General features: G+C 40.6%; 1 long non-coding RNA gene across 1 annotated transcript in view; it reads right to left on the reverse strand.

Moving 5' to 3' along the window:
- LOC140909152 (uncharacterized) overlaps window positions 1-18,179 on the reverse strand; it is an 82,662-nt gene that overhangs the window by 52,689 nt on the left and 11,794 nt on the right. The window lies entirely within an intron of this gene.

Raw genomic sequence — 18,179 nt, forward strand, 5'->3', positions numbered from 1 at the left:
TTTTGAGCACTAGATCAAGAACTGGCCTAATCTGATGAGTTTGTGAACAATATCGTGAAAAAACAGACGGCATTGTCACAGCCAAAGTTCTCAACATTGGGCTTAAGAGAAATGTTGAACACATGCTGAGTACCCTGAAGCCTATTTCTGTAGCCTTGAACAAAACGCAGGGAAATAGCTGTTTTATTGCTGACGCTGTTGAAATTTGGAAGGAACTGAGTGAGATCTTAAAAAGAGAAATGTGCAATGACAGAGTTAAATTACAAGCATTTAAAAAATGAATGGGACAAGCACTATCTCCAGCTCATTTTCTTGCAAATATTCTCAATAGTTGGTACCAGGGTCAAACCTTAACTGCTGAAGAAGAGGAGTTGGCTATGACATGGACATCCAGCAATCATCCCTCCATAATGCCAACTATAATAAACTTCAGAGCTAAGGGTGAACCATTCAAAAAATATACGTTTGCTGATGATGATTTAAAGAAAGTCACACCAGTGAACTGGTGGAAGTCACTTAAGCACTTGGATTCAGACACTGTTGAAGTGATAATCTCACTTTTAACAGCAGTAGCTTCTGCTGGTGTAGAAAGAATATTTTCTTCCTTTGGACTAATTCATTCCAAATTGAGAAATCGTTTGGGACCTGAAAAAGCAGGAAAGCTTGTTTTTCTTTTCCAGATTATGAACAAACAGGAAAATGAAGGTGAAGACGACTGAGTTAGTTGCAGAAGCCAATATTTTAAGTTTCTCATGTTGACCTGGCTGACGGTCTATTTAATTTTTTTTTTTAATATTTAATCTAACTATTTTAGTTAAACAATTTTAACAAAAACAAACCTGATTTTAAAAAACTTGAATGTTTGACTAAATTCAAAAATTCATATGCTTGTTTTGTTAAAATATTATAGGCTTGCTGTTGAAGAAAAAATCCAGAATACTTCATATTGTTGTTTTAGTTAAATAAAACAGTTTAAATGACTGTCTGATGATGATCTCCTGCTAATACAGCATGGCAAGAAAATCCTCCAAATATTAATGATTAACCTGTTGATAGTTCACCTCCCAATAACTTCATAAATATCTGCTTCAATTATTTTTGGTAAATGAAATAACCAAACAATCATTCATTTTCTGATATAGCTGTAAAACTAATCTGAAAAATTTTCAAAATAAATCACTTTAAAAATGTATAGTGTGTACCTTCTAAAAATGAAACCTCCATCTCTCTCTGAGTTGTGAAGAATATGTATTAAGGGTATAACAACCAAAAAGAATGCACTTTTATGTAGAAATCCATGATTAAATCGAGTCTTCCTGACTAGTGATTTAAATCATGATTTAAATCAATTTGATTTAAATCAAATCCACCCTGGATGCTGTGCTGGGATTGCTGGGCAAATGAACTGGAGCTCCCTCCCAAGTGGCTCCTGGCAGAGTTTTTTCTAATGCCGTAAAGCTGAAGAGCACCACAGTAACTGTTACTCCTGTCAGATCCATAGTGAAATCTGTTCAGTGGCTAATCTATCATTACAATTCACCAGTGCTGTGTTCTGTGACACAGTGCACCTGGCCCTTCATGGCCCCCTACCAGAAGCCCCAAGGTCCTACCACACCCTGCCCCAGTAAAGAAGCAATGAAGATGGGTCCTCCAGGCCTGCCTAGAGAGGGTACATAGAAACAACTAATCAGAGCCCAGCAGGCTCAGATGAAAGGAGCAGGTCAGTTCCTGGCTGGGGCCAGAGACACAGGACTGGGGATTCTCTGCTGGTCACAGGTGCTTGAGGGAGAAGCAGAAGGTGGGCTCAAGTGGCATTGGCGTGCAGCAAGGAGGAAGAGGATCTGAGAACTTCAGCCCTGAGGTCAGGGTGAAGCGAAAGGGGCTACATGGGTAAAGGCCCAGGGAACTGGAGGCAGCAGTATGTGGTTGCTATTCACAGGGTCCCTGGGTTGGGACCTGGAGTAGTGGGTGGGCCTGGGTTCCCCCACCAGCCACTAGCAAAGTGGCCTAAGCCCCAAGAGGGGAAGAGGCTTGTTTAGAAGTCGCAGTAAAGAGCAGAATTTTAAAGGGCCCAGAGACAGGGCTGAAGACCCTCGTGAGGGCAGATAGTTTTGTTGGACTTTTGCTACCCTGGAAGGGCTGCATCCATTTTTGATTGTGTAATTTGGCTGGAGGGCTGAGTCATTGAAGACCTGCCTACTAAGGTCAACAAGGGGGCACTAGCAGCAGGACAAGAGTGTAGTACCACATCCAGCCACTAGGACACACTGGAGGTGAGTGTCCTGTTAAATGTTCTTACAACTTTCCTCCGAGCTTCTCTATATTGTCTCTTCCCTGATGCATGCATCAAGCCATAAGAAATTAAAAAGAAATTCATCTCTGTCAAAAAAGCTGAAAAAGCGGTCCATCTGCTTGTAACATAGTGCTTACCACCTGGCCTTCTAAGTTTGGAGTCTGTATTAAAAGTCATGCTGCTACTGACAACGAAGGAGTTTTAGAAGTCAAAGTGGCTTCTATCCCTGTGGGCACTTGTGATGTATGCTTTCCTCAAGATATAGCTTTAGTATGGCAATAATTGGTTCCATTCTGCATCTGCGCCATTTTTTGTTAAGAACCAAAGAACAATGGGGAATCTTGGAAGTGAAGCTACTCAAAAGGAAACCTAAAGGTAAGTAAAATCATCAGCCTTTGAACCTTCTCAAGTGACTCCGAACAACACTCACCTAGAATGTGTCTTATGCCAACATTAGTGATCACAGTTTTCACTGTTGCTGTTCAGAAACCTGTGAAATGGCCATGAATTGCATCAATTTCACTTCAGTGCTTCTGGGGACAGCTGGTGCTGGGTAGCGCAGGGGAGATGTCCTCTCTCACACAAGGCAAGGGGTAAAGCAGTGGAGATCCTCCCTCCCCACAACAGCCTCAAAACTCTGAGGTAGGAGGGCAGACAGTGAGGGCTTCCAATTTAACCCCTTCTACACTGAAGCTGGTACAACAGATGACGCTCCAGTGTGGAGCCCAGGATCAGTACTTGTAGGAATCCCAGCAGCTTGGATGGACTGGGCTCTTCACTGGGGTATTGCCCTTGGATGGCAGGGGCCCTCTCTTTTCTTATATTAGCATCTGCTTACATTTCTAGCAGACTTCCAGCCAGGGCATTACATCAGAAACATTGATGAATTATGTTTTGCCTTAGATTCTTGGCATCAGTTGGTCCAGTTGTATCTAGCGTCCCCAGGCATTCTTGCTTAAAGCTATTAGGTGAAGCTGCCATTTTAGCTAGTATTGTTTGAAGCCACCTTGAAACTCGGCCACAGGAAGCCCAATCTCTCCATTTTAGACATCTTAAATCTGCTAATACCAGGGGAAATCCTGTGACCAGATCAGTTCTGTGCTTGGTCTGTAGCTGGGAAGGAAATGAACACTGATGAGGAGATCTGTATTTAAGGACCTCCTAGAGAAAAAGACTGGCTTAGTTTCACTTTGAGAAGCTCTTTCCTGACACTGACATGCTCTCTCCTTGACAGAAAGACATGGATGAGATACTATGTAGCTGGGAGATAAGTATTCTCTTCTTGATGCTTTTCAATATTATCCCAATCACACCAGCTATAATTGCTACAAAGACAGGGGAAAGGAAGGAAAACAGGGCTCTGGTCAGAGAGATTAATTGAAAATGAATAGTGCCAACCCTGAGCAGTCAGGCCATGAATCAGGGCCCAAAAAAGTTGTTTTTGTTTTTTTAAATAATATATTTTGGATTCTTTTCTTTACCTTCTGGTTCCTGAGCTTTAGGATGCACTCAGGTCACGTATTGAAGTTTTCCCCACAACCACAAGGGCTAGACACTTCCTTACTTTCTTTAAATGAAAGTTGAGTGTCACATAATCACTTGACTAAAGTAGCTGGGCCTTACAGAAAAACACCAAATATTATGAGACTTGCAATAAAATAGCAAGAGTTGGCAACCCTGCCAAGGGGTGCACAATTCTTACGTTCAGCCGGGGCCTTTTCCAAAAGGGGAAATGGGGAGTGTCTGCGGGGTGATAATCAAAAAGGGGTGGAACAAAATGTGGAGTGAGAATGTGAATAAACCTGCTGGCTCATTACGAGGCAGTGGTGCCCCCACTCCCAGTTCAACAGCCAGCCAGTGGCAGGCTTCATAATTGCTCCAGCACAGGGAAGGGAACTGATATTCAGAGGAGACCTGGCAACTGCATGGCAGCAGGAGTAACAGACTGGAGGCAGCAGCAGCTTGGGAGCTGGAGTGGGGAGCAGCCTGTTACAGGCAGGTGGCCAACATGGCTGGTGAATACTTGGGAATGCTCTGCAAACAAGAGGATTGTGTGGATGGTCCTTGTGGTGGACAGACCTACATATCTATGCAGAAATTATATTAATAAATTATACATTTGTCATTAGACTTGCCTGTGCCTTTATTGAAGTTTACAATAGATTTATCACTAATTTATTACCTAAGATGCTTGGGGACGTGTACCTCCATGAATATATTTTTTTGATTATATGAAATATTCAAGCTAACAAAAGGGATGTTTTACCTTCTCTTCCCAAGGACAAGTCTCAGGAATGTAACTCCTCCTTAGCCATAAAATCATGTTTATTACCAGTAAGAGTATTTATACAAATTCAGAAAAACAGAATTTTAAACTTTCTTAGAATCATAGCATCATAGGACTGGAAAGGACCTCGAGAGGTCATCTAGTCCAGTCCCCTGCACTCATGGCAGGACTAAGTACTATCTAGACCATCCCTGACAGGTGTTTGTCTAATCTGCTCTTAAAAATCTCCAATGATGGAGATTCCACAACCTCTTTAGGCAATTTATTCCAGTGCTTAGCCACCCTGACAGTTAGGAAGCTTTTCCTAATGTCCAACCTAAACCTCCTTTGCTGCAATTTAAGCCCATGCTTTAACTTTTTATGCCCATTTCTCTTATGCTGTGTTCTGAAAAATGGATGTATGCTTGGTTGTGATGACTGGTGCTTTGTATGGAATGTTTGATAGGCGTTAATTGTAAAGACCCCAACTGGTAAACACAAGAAGGACTTGAGAAGTAAAATTAAAGACCCTTATCAAACAATAAAACCTTGGGGGTAAAAAGGACCTCTGCCAGCCCCCCTTCTTTTCAACTAAAAAGTTCTACTTCTGTCTTTAAAACCCTCTAGGGAAAATATGTGCAGCTGGAAATGTTTCAAACCTTTATTCGTTAAGGTTCAAATGGCAAACGCCTTTGTGAAATGCATACTTCCAAATATGTTAACTAAATACAAAGTTCCTAATATCATTGCTATGTAAAATGCTTTATATATCAACAAGGAATCTAATGAACTTGCTAAACTAATTACTAATATAAAAAGCCATTTAAGTATAGAATATTTATATTCATGGGAAATTAATTAGTGGCAGTGCTCAAGCAACTCCCTCATACAACTCAGGAAGACAAGAAAAATAGTCTTGTGGTATCAACTTAAGATAGAGACTTTCTACAGGTTATTTAAATTTACAGATTTTGAAAACTAAAAACTTCCTGTAAAGAACAGGAGTGTTTGGACTTTCTGAAAACAGAATTTAATTTCCTGTCGAACTCTAATAAAATTGAAGGAATAGTTCAAAATGAATTGAATAAAAAGGAAGAGTTAAGTTCTAACTGTAAAAGGTTATCTGGATTTTTCCCTCCACAAGAAGAACAAAGACAGTTAGGAATGATGCATATTCCTTAAACAGACTGCATATTCAGGAATGAAGGTGTAGCCTAAACCAGCTTGTGAAGGCATGGAGCCAATGAAAGAGTAACAACAATCACCTTTGATTCTAAACAAGACTGAAAGAGGTGTGTTTTCCTTCCTGTTTCCATGAAATTATGAACAGAGCATAAATAAATCTGAAATGACCACTCCTCACATAACCACTCGCCTTCTGCTACCCTGTCTAAACAGCAGGCACTTAGCGTATCCTGTCCATCTCAACAAGCAAGCTGCCACAGCAGCTGAGAAAAACAGAAAAGACTCAAGAAGAAACCAACCCAAGGAAACCTCCCCAACAGTTCAACGTGGATTAGTGAAAGAAAGTTAACTAAGACACAGGGAAGGGATTATGTTTAAAAAACTTGTGTAATGATTTTGTTGGAATATTGAAGTGCTGTTGTAATTTAAAATATTAACAATTTCTCCTGTTAATCACCAAATGGTAAGACCGTGTATTCCTGAAGAGGAAATGGGCTAAAGACTGATAGAAGAATAGTGGGTTTTAATTGATTTAAGATTCTTAATATTTGTTTACTAGCCTGTCTCAAGACAGCTCTTAAATGGCTTCTCCTAAGTAACTGATTTAAATATTTTCTTTGATTTCATAGGATATAGTGAAGATTTCTTATTATGCCCATCTATAAACTGGCTGCTGGTGGTGATTGTTATTAATAATAAAGGCAGGTGGAACCTAGCTAAATTTGTCTTGCCCACACATAAAACAGCTTTTATATATCTAATAAAATACTAAGACTTAGTTCACAATAACTTTGGGAAACCATATACTTTGGTCTTAACTTACCAAACAAAGAACACCTCAGAGCCAGTCCATTCGCAAAGGTGTAATATCTGCTAAAAGCTCGCCACAGCGGCATACCGAAGAAATTTTAACAGAAGTAATCAGTTTATCATTTGTGTTTGTCTAATGTTTTCTTTTCCTTCCTGTAATAATAAATAGCCATGGTTAATAACTGTGATTATTTTGCTTAGTCTTGAATCTGGTGTCCCCTTAGGTATGTAAAAGAACCCCTGGGACAAAATAGTGAGAGTCACATCCCCTGAGATAGTCTCATGAGGAGCCTGTATCAATAATGCCATCTTTTGATGTGGCTTTCTGAGGTTTGGCAGTAAGAGAAACTGAGAGCTGGCCTACCATTTCTTGTTTCTCTAAACTAAATATTTTTAGAAGAAAATTACTTGGCATCCAGCAATTGAAAATTACCCCTTTCTGTCTCACAGCTTGAACAAGATCACAGCTTACAGACAAGAGGACTGACTTGAGGATCTGCTGGCCAGTGCGTGATTGCCTGGAGTGTTATATGTAAGACACGGGAGGTAACTCTCCTGCTTTACTCAGCACTGAGAGGCCCCAGCTGGAGTACTCTGTCCAGTTCTGGGCACCACAGTTTAGGAAATATGTGGACAAATTGGGAAGAGTCCCGAGGAGAGCAATGAAAATGATAAAAGGTTTAGAAAACGTGGCCTATGAGGAAAGGTTAAAAAAACTGGGCATGTTTAGTCTCGAGAAAACAAGACTAAGAGGGGACCTGATAGCAGTCTTCTACTATGTTAAGTGTTCTTACAAAGACGATCGTGATCAATTGTTCTCCATGTCCACTGAAGGTAAGACATTAAGTAATGGGCTTAATCTGCAGCGAGGGAGATTTAGGTTAGATGTTAGGAAAAACTTTCTAACTATAAGGATAGTTAAACTCTGGAATACGCTTCCAAAGGAGGCTGTGGAGTCCCCATCAGTGGAAGCTTTTTAAAAACAAGTTGGACATAGTCCAGGGGATAGTCCAGGTTTACTTGGTCCTGCCACAGCACAGCAGGCTAGACTTGATGACTCCTTAAAGATCCTTCCAGCCCTACATCGCTATGACTCCCTGGCAGCCCTAGTAAAGGAATTCTCTGTTGTACCCAAAACATTATACCATTGTGGGAACCCACCTAGGGCTTGAGCCTAGTGCTTAAAGCACCAAGAGCATGTGTCTCTGAGTGTGTGCTACACCCAGTATGCTACCAGCCTCAGAGGGGAGTGGTGCAATGGTGACAGAGGGGAGGATCCCATTAATAGGCCAAGAGACAAAAGAAAATAGTGTAAGTTTCAAGATACTGACTGAAATGAGACCGAGGTTATGTGCCCCAGGTGTGTGAAAGCAACAGCCTACCTTCATGCCCAAAGCCTTCATTTTTTTCCCCCTGACAGAGTGCCCTTTTGGTGAAGCTGCTGTTAAGCAAGGACCTGGGGTCTAGTTGCAGAGACCAAATGTCATCCTTCTCCATGGAAGGTGAGACTCAGGACAGCAGGGACAGATCAGGGACTGCAGCAAGCTCACATGTTAGAACAAAATTAATATAATTATTAAATCCACATTCTCCCTGCCATACACCACCACCTGCTATCCGGAATGGATGGATTTGAGACCACCCAGGCAGAACTTTCACAGCAATTCCAGGGGCCTGCACTGCACATACACAGCCAGAAAGGATGGTCAGCATGAAACCACCACCAGAATTAAGGTTGGGGGGAAATGTGCAGGAATCACAAAGAGGGGCTTGAATATGATTGCAGTGGATGCAGACATAATGGACAGTACCAGGGAAGTGACCTTATAATTAGCTGTATCTGGTGCAGAAGAGTTAGATATCTTTAATACCTTACAGTTCTCTCCTGGGGACAGCAATGGTTTTGATAGGGATAGTTGGAAGCTTATTGTATACCCAGGAAGGAAGAAAGAAACCGATGAAAGAGGCCTCTTCCACAAGTGAAAACAAACAAACAAACAACCCCCCACCCGAAAAGTATTGAGGAATATGTTAGAGGGTTGAAGCAAAAGAGACAGTCTTGCAATTTTGGCCCCTTAAGAGATTCCCTGATTAGGGAAGGCTGCAGCAATAAGAAAATGTGTGAGAGAACTTTAGAAAAAGCCATACAGATCTGGAAAGTGGCAAACCAGAAAAAAAAGCCTATTGATGTCCATCTATTTGTCAATGCAAGATTGTTCCATACATTACTGTTTGGAACAACACTGCCTAACAAGCACATCTTAAAGCCTTTATTATTTTTTTCCAGTGAAGTTAATGGATCTACTCCTGCTTACATTTAAGCACATGGCTAACTACCTTGCTGAATTAGGTCCCCTAGTATTAACGATTACGAGTTGCAGTAGTATGAGTTCATCCCATTTCACCTCACCCACCTTTCCTCAAATGGTTTCTGTAGTATAGACGGTAAGTTGTTTTTTAAAAAAGCAAGGGAGGAACTTTCCAAAGTTTTTGTCATATTTTAATATTTTCACATTAGTTTTAATTGAATCCTCGGAGATTCCTAGAATCACTCTGGCAACTGGGAAACAAATATAAAAAGTATGATAAATAATATAGCTGAGTAGTGATATCTTCCCTGAATAATGATATGGTGTAAATAGCATCATTATTCAGTTAATCCTAGTATTTTAGAAGACTGGAGTATGTGTCTCAAAGTACCATGCCTGCCTTTTGAAAGGAACAATGCTTAAGACCAAAATGTAGATTAAAAAAAATAGACAGTCTATATCACTAGACATGTTTTGTCACAGATCAGGGCAACTGCACCTGTATTTCCCCTCAGTGGTTCACAAGAGCCCCCACTTTCAGGTTCCAGCTTCCCAGCCATTGCCTTTCTGAGTGGAGACCCACATCTCTCTCCCTTCTGACTGATGTATTCCCAAGCTGCACAGGTCCCTGCCTTCACTGTATATTTCCCAGCACAGACAGGTTGCTTTCTCTTCAGAGATTGATAATAGTGTCAACAATTGTAAGTTACCACTCCTCACTTCCTGTACAAGCCTACTTTATTCTCAAGATAAAAAAATTACAGAGCAAATATTTTAAAAACAACCAAAGAATCTACACACAGCCTAATAAGCTTACGAGAATTAACCCTAACCCTAACATGGATTCTAGAGGCACAGTGCTTCCAATTCTACCCTAAGGATTGAGGCCCTCCACAGACCAGAGGGCCTGTCCACTTGCTGGATCAGGAAGGCCATGAGCCAGTTTAAAAACCCTGGCTTTGTTTGTTTGTTCCGAGAGAATCCAGTTTACACTAGTGTATGTGTATCTTTCCAGAAGGTAGTTTTTCCTGAGATGTTATAACCTGAAACTCCCTGCTGTTTGTTCTCCTACTTACCCTTCCATGGAAATACTATAATGCCACAATAACACATACACAACCACATTTTTAATACAACGACCCCTCAAGGTATTAACCTAATTCAATAAAGTTTAACTTAATTCAATCAAGTTCATTCAGGATATTGCAGGAAATTGTCAGTCTGTCACATTGTTTTTAAATTTCTAGTTAGTTCCCCAAGCTCTAACCTACTTTCATACTCACACACGCACTACCCAAGGCAGGCTAGGTCTGGGTGTAACGTAAGAAGAAGAGGGGGAAGGGTGGGCATGAGTTCTGTCCTGTGCGCACAGGTTGTCCAGGGACCGCTGTTGATCTCCGATTTGCCTCATCTCCTGGGAGGGTTTTAAATCCTGGGGTCTCTTGGGGGCGTCTCCTTCAGAGACCTTTGTTCCCCATGCTCTGTGTACCAGTCCAAACCAGCCTTTCATGGCGTCTTCAGCTTTCCCAAACACACCGGTTTCAGGCATTGTGAGAGATAGCCCAGGCTGGAGAAAGTTAAGCGGGTACAGCGGTCCCACAGTCCCAGGCTGCACCCCAGGGATCCAGTCACACTTACCTACGTCAGTTTTTCTTTAAAGAAATATACCACATCCAGTATTGTAGCAATTCACATGGACCATTCTGAGGGCAATATGGTATGCTTGTTTGAAAAACAAAACAAAACACTTTGAATAACTACCCTACAGACTCAATAACCAATTTTCAAGTAGTAATAGCCTGACCATTTCCAAAGGTGTTGGGGGAGAAATCAACATGGTCTTGTCCACAAACCTGTCCTGCCTACAGAATTGTGTTTAAAGTTAAAATTTGCTTTGGTGAAAGGTGGAGTTGGGTATTTCACTCCCAGGGTAAGTTCAGTTAAAAACTATGGATGACCTGTGACTTTGCTGCTACAATGTATGGGAAGTATGAGTGAGGGTGAATGAGTGTGCATTCAGCTGGGAGATTTGAATTGGTTTGTGAACGGTGGATGGTGAATCAGCCCCCCCATGCAGCATGCACACCTGTGTGTTTGTTTGGAGTTATTGTGTGTGCTGGTTGTGGTGTTGTGTGGATGGTCGTGTTGATCTGTATGGGTGTGTGAGTTGCACTGGGAAATTTGCATTGAGTTGTACAGGTGATTAATCAACTTTGAAGAACGGTGTGACATCTGGGCTAAGTAATTTACCATCTCTGCTGTCTCCTTATATCACTGACTTTGTACAACCAATGAAACTGTTGCAATGCAAATTAGCCATAGAGTAAGAGTGGTGATTGGTTGAGTTACCTCTGATACCACAATGATCTAGGACTGTTAGCATAGATACAGGTCTTACGGTTTTATTATATATAGATGCTCAAACATAACTTATAATTCAATCCCCTTAAAATTGCAGTAACTGAAATTATGCCTTTATTGAAAGCTGAAGAAATGAACTGTAACAATTACAAAAGCAGTTCCTTGGAGTCACTTTCCACATGGCTGTATTTAAGAATCAACTACACAGTATTATTGTACAATGTATTTGCTTTTCTGAGAATGGCTAATGAAGTCCAATATTTTCAAAAAGTCTGGTTATCTGTGACTTAGAGTCGTGTATGCTGAGAGAGACTCAATGCAGCTAAACTTAGTATCTGAAGGAGGATAAGAACATAAGAATGGCCATACTGGGTCAGACCAAATGTCCATCTAGCCCAGTATCCTGTCTTTCGAAAATGACCAATGCCAGGTGCACCAGAGGGAATGAACAGAACAGGCAATCATCAAGTGATCCATTCCCTGTCTCTCATTCCAAGCTTCTGGCAAACAGCGGATAGGGACACCATCCCTGTCCATCCTGGCTAATAGCCATTAATGGACCTATGCTCCATGAATTTATCTAGTTCTTTTTTTAATCCTGTTATAGTCTTGCCCTTCACAATATCCTCTGGCAGGGAGTTCCACAGGGTGACTGTGCATTGTGTGAAAAAAATACTTCCTTTTGTTTGTTTTAAATCTGCTGCCTATTAATTTCATTTGGTGACCCCTAGTTCTTGTGTTATGAGGAGTAAATAACACTTATTTACTTTCTCCACACCAGTCATGAATTTATAGACCTCTATCATATCCCCCCTTAGTTGTCTCTTTTCCAAACTGAAAACTCCCAGTCTTATTAACCTCTTCTCATATGGCAGCTGTTCCATACCCCTAATAATTTCTGTTGCCCTTTTCTGAACCTTTTTCAATTCCAATATATGTGTTTTTTGAGATGGGGTGATCACATCTACATGCAGTATTCAAGATGTGGGCGTACAATGGATTTATATAGAGGCGATATGATATTTTCTGTCTTATTATCTATCCCTTTCCTAATGATTCCCAACATTGTTTGCTTTTTTGACTGCTGCTGCACACCTAGTGGATGTTTTCAGAGAACAATCCACAATGATTCCAAGATCTCTTTCTTGTGTGGAAACAGCTAATTTAGACCCCATCATTTTATATGTATAGTTGGGATTATGTTTTCCAATGTGCATTATTTTGTATTTATCAACTCTGAATTTCATATGCCATTTTGTTTTCAGTCACCCAGTTTTGGGAGATGCTTTTATAGCTCTTCACAGTCTCCCTGGGACTTAAGATAGTTAAGTAGTTTTGTATCATCTGCAAATTTTGCCACCTCACTGTTTACCTCTTTTCCCAGATCATTTATGAATACATTGAATAGGACTGGCCCCAGTACAGACCCCCGGGGGGACATCACTATTTACCTCTCTCCATTCTGAAAACTGATAATTTATTCCTACCCTTTGTTTCCTATCTTTTAACCAGTTACCAATCCATAAGAGGACCTTCCCAGTTACCCATGATAGCTCAGTTTGCTTACGAGCCTTTGGTGAGGGACCTTGTCAAAGGCTTTCTGAAAATCTAAGTATATATGACTTTGACCCTTTGGCGACTGAGGGTGAAACCCTGACCTCCCTGAAGTTAATGGGAGCTTTGCCATTGACTTCAATGAGGCTGTGGTTTCATTATGAATCTTTATATGTATGTAAAATACACATGATTCTCAGTATTCATTTGTCTGGAAATGCTATAATCCTAACAGTTAAAGACCACACAATTATCTTGCCAACGATAAACCTCTTATAACTTGCAGACTTGATCTCTGTATACTAATACTTATGATTTCTTGATGTGCCAATAAAACTGCATTCATGCTAATGTAGGGTCTCTGGAATGGTGTGATGCCAAAGGCTTAATGTCCCCTGGTGCTCTGATGGATATAGTAACAGAACAATAGGAAGGAAACCAGCTTGCATCTTTGTAATAATGTTTTTTCTGCTGGTTCAGAGTCTGAAGCATACCCTGTTGCTGTTACCTTTTGAGAAAAAAGGTCAGTTAACTGTATGTAGTTAAATGGGAACAAGCAGTTAACCTTTTAACCTATTTTTTTCATTTATTTATTACAATTATTGCACAACTTCCAATACAAACTAAAAATAAGTGATGCTCTTTACAAAGATGGCAATTTTTAAAATAGTTCAAAATTGTGGTTTTACTGAACTGGAGCCTTAAACACTTTAATTCCTCCTTTTGACAAATATTTTCCCCAGCTCAATGGTACCTATTTAACAACATGAGAAGGCAACATGAGCTTTGTGACTTTGTCCTCACCCATAACCATTTCAAATTTGGGGACAACCTATACCTTCAAGTCAGCACAGCTGCTATGGGTACCCTCATGGTCCCACAGTATACTAACATTTTTATAGCTGACTTAGAACAATGCTTCCTCAGCTCTCATCCCCTAGCGCCCCTCCTCTACTTACACTACATTGATGACATCTTCATCATATGGACCCACAGGAAGGAGGCCCTTGAAGAATTCCACCTGGATTTCAACAATTTCCACCCCACCGTCAACCTCAGCCTGGACCAGTCCACTTCCTGGACACTACAGTTCAAATAAGTGATGGTCACATAAACACCACCCTATATCGGAAACCTACTGATGACTATACTTACCTACATGCCTCCAGCTTCCATCCAGGACACATCACACGATCCATTGTCTACAGCCAAGCCTTAAGATACAACCGCATTTGCTCCAATCCCTCAGACAGAGACACACACCTACAAGATCTCTATCAAGCATTCTTAAAACTACAATACTCACTTGGGGAAGTGAGGAAACAGGTTGATAGAGCGAGAAGGGTACCCAGAAATCACCTACTACAGGACAGGTCCAACAAGGAAAATAATGGAAAACCACTGGCCATCACATACAGCCCCCAGCTAAAACCTCCCCAGTGCATCATCAACAATATACAACCTATCCTGGAAAACAATCCCTCACTTTCACAAGCCATGGGAGGTAGGCCAATCCTTGCTTACAGACAGCCCCCCAAACTGAAGCAAATACTCACCAGCAACTACACACCACAGAAACACTAACCCAAGAACCAATCCCTGTAACAAACCCCATTGCCTTCTCTGTCCCCATATCTACTCTAATGACACTATCATAGGACCCAACCACACCATCAGAGGCTTATTCACTTGCACATTTACTGATGTGATATATGCCATCATGTGCCAGCAATGCCCCTCTGCCATGTACATTGGCGAAACCAGACAGTCTCAACGCAAAAGGATAAATGGACACAAGTCAGACATCAGGAATAGTAACATTCAAAAGCCAGTAGGAGAACACTTCAGTCTCCCTGGACACTCAACAACAGATTTAAAAGTAGCCATATTTCAACAAAAAAACCTTCAAAAACAGACTTCAAAGAGAAACTGCTGAGCTACAATTCATGTGCAAACTTAACATCATCAGTTTGGGCTTGTATAGGGACTGGGAGTGGCTGGCTCACTACAAAAGCAATTTTCCCTCTCTTGGTATTGACACCTCCACATCAATTATTGGGAGTGGACTATGTCCACCCTGACTAAATTGGCTTTCAGCATTGGTTCTCCACTTGTAAGGTAACTCCCTTCTCTTCATGTGCCAATATATATTTATGCCTGTATCTGTAATTTTCACTCCATGCATCTGAAGAAGTGGGTTTTTTACCCACGAAAGCTTATGCCCAAATAAATCTGTTGGTCTTTAAGTTGCCACCGGACTCCTCGTTATTTTTGTGGATACAAACTAACACGGCTACCCCCGATATATAAGAAGGCAGCCATGACCCCAGATACCTGTTCATGACCACCAGGTTGAGAACCCATGCACAGTATTGTTCACACAAAGAAGCTTAATCCCTGTTTTAAAGTGCAAAATTCAACCATCACTATGAAGGCACTATTAATGCCTGCATACTTTCTATAACATTTCAACTTCAATAAATGTTTTCATGAAATCCTATTTGACTGTTTCACAGGACAGGAAGGTATATATGCCTTAATATATCTGTCTCTATTCTGAGTTTGAAATTTTTATTTTCTAAAAGACACTGCTACATTGGTGGCCTCTTGAGTACCTCTAATCTGAAGATGTTTAATTAAGAGTGTGTGCTCTAATATTATTATAAATAAAATACTATCTAAAAGTAAAGATGGAAAAATCCTCCCAAAATTTGAAGAGCCTTCATAATAATAAAGGTTGCTTTCCTCCTTTATTTATTCATGAGAGATTAAAAATGAGACATGAATGTTAAACTCCTTCAAGTTTAATGAGTACTGATACCAAATAATTGACATTTGTTCATGAAGCTACTAATGTATCTTTCAGTAGAATACTTTTAAAACAAGGCTTAAGTGTGAATTCCTTTCAGGAAAAACCCTATAAAATTCAATAGAGTTCTACAGAAATTACTCTAAAAACCTACAAGGATTGATTCTCATTATACTTTACACCGCTATTGTAGCGCAAAGGGCTCTTAAAGCGTGATTTTCTTTTACACACACAGTTACCCATCTTTACAGTACCATAGTGGTCTAAATTAGCTTTAATGTAAATACAAATCAGGTCCATAGAATTTAATCAGGAATGATATTTTTGTATAGCTTTTTAAAAAATCGTATAGATTTCTATAGCAGGGATATAATTATTTATTAAATTCTAGGGTTGTTCAAAAACATATTGAAAGCTGATTCTTTTGAATTAATGCCTATAGAAATTTTCCATAAAGGTCTATCTTAATACTAACCTCATCTGGCGGCTCTATGAAATTCAGGGAAGTCCTATGACTTGTGTAATGCATGACATCAGATTAGATTATCACAGTGGTCCTTTATGCCCTAAAAAATCTATGACTAATTTGCTCCCTCTGAATTAATACTGTTTTTAAATGGATATAATTTAGATAATGTAGTTTTTGTCCAGGAATTATTAAAATGGAGTGATGGTTGGGAATACCTATCAGTAATTTAGAGTAAAATACATTACAGGGTTGTTGTACTAGAGGACTACATACTGTTGCTTGTGTAGGCGGAACTGTTCACCCAGCTGGACCCCTTGCCCCCACTATGGTACAGCCCCTTGACCTCCATCTCTGTATCCTGAGTGCCCATTTGGGCACTCAGGATATATTGCTCAGAATGGGGAAGTGAGGAGGCTGGCTGGTGAGGCCCAGGTGAGGGTGGAGCTGGTCAGAGTAGGGAGACAAATGGCCTGTCTAATTGGGGGCCTGGTTGGAGTGCAGGGGATGAGAAGTGCACCTGGCAGGAGGTGGTCAGAATGGGGGGATGAGAGGCTTTCAGCAGCCTGATTTCCATTAAAACCAGGCAGCAGCATGCTAATTTGATGGCACTGTTGGCAGAGGAAATTCTCCAGCACCCTAACCCTGAGGTTCATTGCTTCAATCCTGTATCCTGAGTGATAAAATGGTGATTTTAGTGGAAAACTGGAGAAGCCTGATTTCCAATTTCCCCCCAAATCAATAGGGTTCTGCCCATTGATGCTATGAACAGTCCCTGAAATTTTTGAATTGATCAGATATTTAATTTATTGCATTACAGACAGATATGCTGTGGAGTTGCAAGTAGGGCCTTGTTTCACTTAGCCATTTATTCCAAAACCAAGCATTATACATAGGGGCCTACCAAATTCACAGACAGTGAAAACTGTCTTTTGTGTATTTTTACCCTATCCGATACAGATTTCACAGGGGAGACCAGCATTTCTCAAGCTGGGGGTCCTGACCCAAAAGGGGGTTGCAAAGTTACTGCAAGGGGGTCATGGTATTGCCACCCTTATTTCTGTGCTGCTTTCAGAGTTGGATGGCCGGAGAGCAACGGCTGCTGGTCAGGCACCCAGATCTGAAGAAAGCAGCACAGAAGTAAGGGTAGCAATACCATACCATGCCATCCTTATTTCTGTGTTCAGAGCTGGGCTCCCGGCCAGCAGCTACCGCTCTCCGACCAACCAGCTCTGAAGACAGAGCCGCTGCCAGCAGAGGCACAGAAGTAAGGGTGGCAATACCAAGACACCCCCCCCCACAACTCCCTTTTGGGTCAGGACTCCTACACTTACAACACTGGGAAATTTCAGATTTAAATATCTGAAATTGTGAAATTTATTATTTTTAAATCCTATGACTATGAAATTGACCAAAATGGACCATGAATTTGGTAGGGCCCTAATTATACTGCTGGGAAATTCACAGTTAAGGTTAAACTTAAAAGAAATCCAAATATATTATAGTACGTGACTACATAGTTAGAGCGGCCAAATAACTATAACTGCCCTGTCACAGAGTCTTCAAACTTCCAAAAAATAGTCAAAACTCATTGAAATCCTGAGCATTGGCTACATTTGGAAATATATAGGATTAAGGTCCATGTCTCCCCATTTTTCTTCATGGCTGAAAGTTTTTCCTTCAGCAGAAACCTTAATTCTACCCTTTAGTGACAGCAGCAATAACTATACAATTAATCAGGCATTTTAGTATTTGGGGACCCAAATTAGGTTAAACTGAGTTTTAAAGGCTTTTTCTTTCATTTGTGTCTCCTCCAGGGATCCCGACAGGGTGGAGTTAACGTTGTTTGAGAGACCTGACTGTATTCCCCTTAACATGTTTTGGTTTATTTTAAGTTTAACCTTAACTGACCGTCCTGGAGTTAGAACCATTGATTTGTGGATAATTACAATATCCCTGTAGAATACTTTACCCCTAAATGACTCTTAAATTTAGCGGCTTCTTAATGTAGAGGTTTTGTCTGGGATTTTTTTTCTTTTAATTAAGAATTTCATCTGTGATCACCACAGAAGAAACTGATTGGAGGTTATGTGTTTATGATGGTAAATATCTTTTTATTTCCTCTT

This window comes from Lepidochelys kempii, chromosome 3, assembly GCF_965140265.1.
Source record: "Lepidochelys kempii isolate rLepKem1 chromosome 3, rLepKem1.hap2, whole genome shotgun sequence".
In the NCBI taxonomy this organism is placed as follows: domain Eukaryota; kingdom Metazoa; phylum Chordata; order Testudines; family Cheloniidae; genus Lepidochelys; species Lepidochelys kempii.